The sequence below is a fragment of the Pristiophorus japonicus genome, unplaced genomic scaffold (genome assembly GCF_044704955.1).
Source record: "Pristiophorus japonicus isolate sPriJap1 unplaced genomic scaffold, sPriJap1.hap1 HAP1_SCAFFOLD_1117, whole genome shotgun sequence".
Classification (NCBI taxonomy): domain Eukaryota; kingdom Metazoa; phylum Chordata; class Chondrichthyes; family Pristiophoridae; genus Pristiophorus; species Pristiophorus japonicus.
This window is the reverse complement of record NW_027250774.1, coordinates 99053-105052: the sequence shown is the minus strand read 5'-3', so window position 1 is coordinate 105052 and position 6000 is coordinate 99053.

Sequence of the window (6000 nt, the reverse complement as noted above, 5' to 3'; positions counted from 1 at the left end):
CCCGCTCCTCCCCCCCCACACTCCCCCCGCTCCTCCCCCCCCACACTCCTCCCCCACTCCCCCCCGCTCCTCCCCCCCTACACTCCCCCGGCTCCTCCCCCCCCCACACTCCCCCCCCCCACTCCCCCCCACTTCTCCCCCCCCACACTCCCCCCCATTCCCCCCCGCTCCTCCCCCCCCACACTCCCCCCCCACTCCCCCCCACTTCTCCTCCCCCACACGCACCCCTCCACTCCCCCCACTCCTCCCCCACCCAGACTCCACCCCACACTCCCCACGCTCCTCCCGCTCCTCCCCACACTCCCCCCGCTCCTCCCCCCACTCCCCCCGCTCCTCCCCCCCACACTCCCCCCCCACTCCCCCCACTCCTCCCCCACCCAGACTCCACCCCACACTCCCCACGCTCCTCCCCCACTTACACTCCCCCCCGCTCCTCCCCCACCCACACTCCCCCCCACTCACCCACCCACACTCCCCCCCCACTCCCCCCGCTCCTCCCGCTCCTCCCCACACTCCCCCCGCTCCTCCCCCCACTCCCCCCGCTCCTCCCCCCCACACTCCCCCCCCATTCCCCCCCGCTCCTCCCCCCCCACTTCACCCCTGCCCCTCCCCCCCCACACTCCCCCCCCCACTCACCCACCCACACTCCCCTCCCACTCCCCCCGCTCCTCCCCACACTCCCCCCCCACCCCCCCCACACTCCCCCCGGTCCTCCCCCCCCACTCCCCCCGCTCCTCCCCCCCCACACTCCCCCCCATTCCCCCCCGCTCCTCCCCCCACTTCCCCCCCTGCTCCTCCCCCCCCCACACTCCCCCCCCACTCACCCACCCACACTCCCCCCCTCACTCCCCCGCTCCTCCCCACACTCCCCCCACTCCTCCCCCCACTCCCCCCGCTCCTCCCCCCCACACTCCCCCCCCATTCCCCCCCGCTCCCCCCCCCACTCCCCCCGCTCCTCCCCACACTCCCCCTGCTCCTCCCCCACTCCCCCTGCTCCTCCCTCCCACCCCACACTCCCCCCGCTCCTCCCCCACTCCCCCTCTCTTCTCCCCCCCACTCCTCCCCCACTCCCCACTTCTCCTCGCCCCCACTCCCCCCCCACTCGCCCCCGCTCCTTCCCCCCCATTCCTCCCCCCCACTCACCCCCACTCACCCCCCGCTCCTCCCCCCACTTCCCCCCCACTCCTCCGCAGCCCCCTCCCTACTCCTGCGTCACTAACCACACGGCATAATGTCAAAAATATCTGGAGAGAGTAAAATGTGAAAGGGCTGGAATTTGCAGTTGGCGGGGCAGCAAATGGGTCCCAACAATGACCCCGCGACCTCTGTGGTGAGAAGTCCGGCTTTCCCGAGGTGCAGCTGGAATCAGCGCGAGTTAATGGGGAATCCCTAACGCGAGCGGCTGTGACATCAACAACTAGCTGTCTAAGCAGCCAATCACAATGCAGGATTCTCACACAGCAAACCAGGAAGTGAAGAAGCACTTAAAATTTTAACTTTTCAAAAATTTTAGAGAGAGCAAAACAAAGATTGGGACTCTCACACGGGGAATGGTAAACCTGGAATAACGATGGGCAAACTTGTCTTTTTAAATGTAATTTTTTTTAATGTAATTTTTATTAAAATGGATAAATTTGTTACTACTCGGGCCATAACCTTTGTTTAGCAGTCAATAAGCTGTTAGAGTCCCAGTTATACTGAATCCAAAACAATCTAACGTTTAGTGGGGAATTTAACAGCAGTATCACCGCGTGACAGGCCACGTTTCCGTCAGTTTCACCGATTGTCGGCTCTGTGGGGGGGGGCAGAGGGGGGGGGCGAAGGGAATGGGGGGGCAGGAGTGGGGGGGGGAGCAGGGGTGGGGCACAGGGGTGTGGGGGTAGGGGTGGGGGAGCAGGAATGGGGCGCGGGGCGCAGGCGGTGGGGAGGGGCACAGCGCACTCTGTGTCGGAGCAGTAAGTGATAGATCGCAACGTCAGGATTTCCAGTTCAACATCATCATCATAGGCAGTCCCTCGTATCGAAGATGATGCTTCCAGGCCAAAAAGGGATGAGTTCACAGGTGTTTCAATGAAGGACCTAATATTCCGGATCCCGAACTACATCCTGAAGGGTGGAAGATGCCTGTGCGTGGATTTTTTTAACGTGGGGTGACCGTTGCACACCAGCCACCACACGGGCTTGACAGAGCGAGGTCTTGGTCCAGTGGCAAGGGTTAACCAGGACGACTGGAGCCCAACTCTGCTGTACAGACCTAGTGCACTCACATATCGCACAGTGTGGGCTGGGCTCGTGCTGCCCCTGGGCCCGTGCTGCCCCTGGGCCCCTGGCCCCGAACTCACGCCTCTCCCGGGCCCCGATCACGTCCCTCTATAATCTCTCGCCGCTCCTTCGCCCCGACCTCATCGCTCCTGCTGTACCTGCCCACGCTCCAATCACCGAGCTGGACCTTGATGACATCAGCGTGCGTTGGCGCTATATCCCGAGGTTGTGTCAGTTTGAAAGGCGGACTGTCAGCTATTTGAGTAAAGCCAGCCTCACTCGAGCAACAGGAGCTTTGGCCCCATGTGGAGCGCCCAGCCTAACACCACGCACAGTCTGCTCTAGGCTGTCGCTGCAGCCATTATACCTGTAGTTAGCACGAAGGAGAGGTGCTGACTACGCATTTAGAACGAGCGCGGGCACATCTCCCATCGCCAACCCCCGCCCCTGGGGTTTCATTTGTGTTATCGAATGTCTCGGACATGATTTCTGCCGCAAAGACACGTTATGACACAATGAGAAGTTATGTCATCTGGTCTTTAATTATCGGATAACATTCGCAAATTGACAAGAAGGCTAACACGCACAAAGCGCTGCTTTGAGAAAGCGGTTAAATAGGCTTATGGGATCCTGGGCTTCATAAATAGAGACACAGAGTGCAAAAGTGAGAGAGTTATGATGAACCTGTATAAAACACTGGTTCGGCCTCAACTGGAGTATTGTGTCCAATTCTGGGCCCCACACTTTAGGAAGGATGTAAAGGCCTTAGAGGGGGGGCAGAGGGGATTTACGAGAATGGTTCCAGGGATGAGGGACTTCAGTGACGGGGATAGACTGGAGAAGCCGGGGTTGTTCTCCTTGGAGCAGAGAAGGTTGAGAGGAGATTTGATCGAAGTGTTCAAAATCATGAGGGGTCTGGACAGAGTAGAGAGAGAGAAACTGTTCCCATTGGTGGAAGGGTGGAGAACCAGAGGACACAGATTTAAGGCGATTGGCAGAAGAACCAAAGGCGACATGAGGAAAAACGTTTTTACGCAGCGAGTGGTTAGGATCTGGAATGCGCTGCCTGAGAGGGTGGTGGAGGCAGACTCAATCGTGGCTTTCAAAAGGGAGTTGGATAAGTACCTGAAGGATAAACATTGCAGGGCTCCGGGGAAAGGCCGAGGGATGGGGAAAGGGACGGGGAGGAGGAAAGGGAGGGGGAGGGGGAAAGGGAGGGGGAGGAGGAAAGGGCGGGGGAGGGGGAAAGGGAGGGGGAGGGGGAAAGGGAGGGGGAGGGGGAAAGGGCAGGGGAGGGGGACTAGCTGAGGTACTTGTGCAGAGAGCCGGCACAGGCTCGATGGGCCGAATGGCCTCCTCCTGTGCTGTGACCATTGATTCCATGCTGCTCAATTCTTCCTCACTATGTCTCCCGGGAAACGGCTATTTTCTTCCTATGGGATACAATTCTTGCAAACACAAAACCCAGAAGAAGAGCCTTGGTTGTTGACTCAGCGTGGGATTCCCGAGCTGTTGGAAGCAGATTATCAAAGTGGATTCATTCGCCTGGGCCCAAGAACAGACTGTGACAAAACCCTTCCGATGAGTTTATCCTGACTGAGCGCTAATTTCCTATTATTGTTCTATTTATTCAAAGAGTTGCTAAGTGATATTATTCACAGTCACTGAAAGAAAACCCCACCAGTTTTAGAACACAGCTGTTCGCTGAATGTCGACACAATCATATTTAACTCCAGCAGTGGTTGAACAAATACGTTGAGGAGAGTTACTCACCCAACTGCGCAGAAAATAGCTTCTCTAAGTAACTGACTGTCTGCAAAAGCCTGGAGTTTGATGTTTCATACAGATACAAGAACATCAGAATGAGGAGCAGGAGTCGGCCATTCGGCCCCTCGAGCCTGCTCCGCCATTCAATAAGATCACGGCTGATCTTCGACCTCAACTCCACTTTCCCGCCCGATCCCCATATCCCTCGATTCCCCGAGAGTCCAAAAATCTATCGATCTCAGCCTTGAATATACTCAACGACTCAGCATCCACAGCCCTCTGGGGCAGAGAATTCCAAAGATTCACCACCCTCTGAGTGAAGAAATTCCTCCTCATCTCAGTCCTAAATGGCCGACCCCTTATCCTGAGACTGTGACCCCTGGTTCTAGACTCCCCAGCCCGGGGGAAACATCCTCTCAGCATCTACCCTGTCAATCCCCCTCAGAATCTGGTATGTTTCAATGAGATCACCTCTCGTTCTTCTAAACTCCAGAGAGTATGGCCTTGTTCCTCGGGGAGCTCTGTGACTCGAACAATCTGTTCAATCTCTGCCTTGATACATCATTTCTTGCCATGAAACCCCGGGGATGGCCAGAAACGTTGCATGGACCTTCATTCACCACCAAAGCAAATTCTTCACCAGGCCAACAATCGGCAAAAACCGTCTGTCCCATCAATCAAATTAAACTGCCGCTGAGCATTAACTTACAAACTCTGAGTATGCTCAGCATTTCTTTATTGATTTCAATCTGACGATAGTTAAATCACTCGTGCAGGAGGTAATTGGGGAGCTTTTTCGAGGAGAAGGAATACTTACAGGAAAGGTCTGCCCATAACCAGAGCTTCAGCTCAATTGCTGCTTTCAAACAGTTGCTGAGGTTCACTGCAAACAACATCTGGGCTCGGGGGGGAAGAGGCTAATACTTGGCAAATGCAGGACAGCTACAAGGGGTCCTGCTTGAAACGCTGACCCTGATTAACATGCTCCATGCCCCGCACTCTCCCCCGTGAAACCCCCTTTCCTAATATGGCGGGCAACACACTCCCAGACCAAAATGTACCCAGTCCTCCTGACTGCCCGACTGGGGGCTTCGTGGGCCGGTTAGCCCCTGAAGAAGGTACAAAATTCACAAGAAACCCCCCTGTGTTTGGGCGCATTCGAAAGGAAATTTAATTTGGGACCATCTACCGAAAAGTTTGGAACTCTTAAGTGCTTATGAAAGAAACTCCAAACTTTAACAGAACTTTGGATTTTAAAAGACAAACTCAAGGCTGTGGGCGGGTCTAAGGAACTAGCAGGAGACAGTCTGATTAAGTGAAGCTACCTGGTTGTGAGGACTAAGTTAACCTATCTGGAGGGATGAGTATTCAAGAATCCTTCCCTCACAAGAAACATTTACATCACAAAATCACCCAGAGGTAGCTACCCATCAACATGGTCGGGACAACCATTTCAGCATATACATCACAAAGAGGCCCAATCCAGCCTGTATGCGAAAACTAAGCACAAAAGGACATTGCAATTACCAAACTAGTATTTCCATCAGGAAACAGTTTTCGAACATCAACTCACCCAAAACATATCAACTTTTAACAAGCCCACCAAAATATTACAAAGAAAAACCAAGCCCGCCAAATTTATACAAAGAATTTTGAAGAGATTTGGCGCCAAGATTAGAACCACTGAAATCGTATAACTGGCCCCTGTTTCCAACAGAGGTTAGGTTGCTACGTAGCTACAAGGATGCTAATACCTCAGATGACATACTTGGCCATACAACTGAGACCACGCTTGCGTCATCAAGACAAGGAGAGAAACCAACGCGACAGTTGTAAACTAACTTCTCCAGCCTCGAAGTCCTGAAGTCCTGAGGGAAGGAGGAACATCACCATCGCAGCAGCAACTGACCACAGTCAACGTGGTATCAACGGAAAACCACCGCGATCGACACAACTCGAACAAAACTCCAA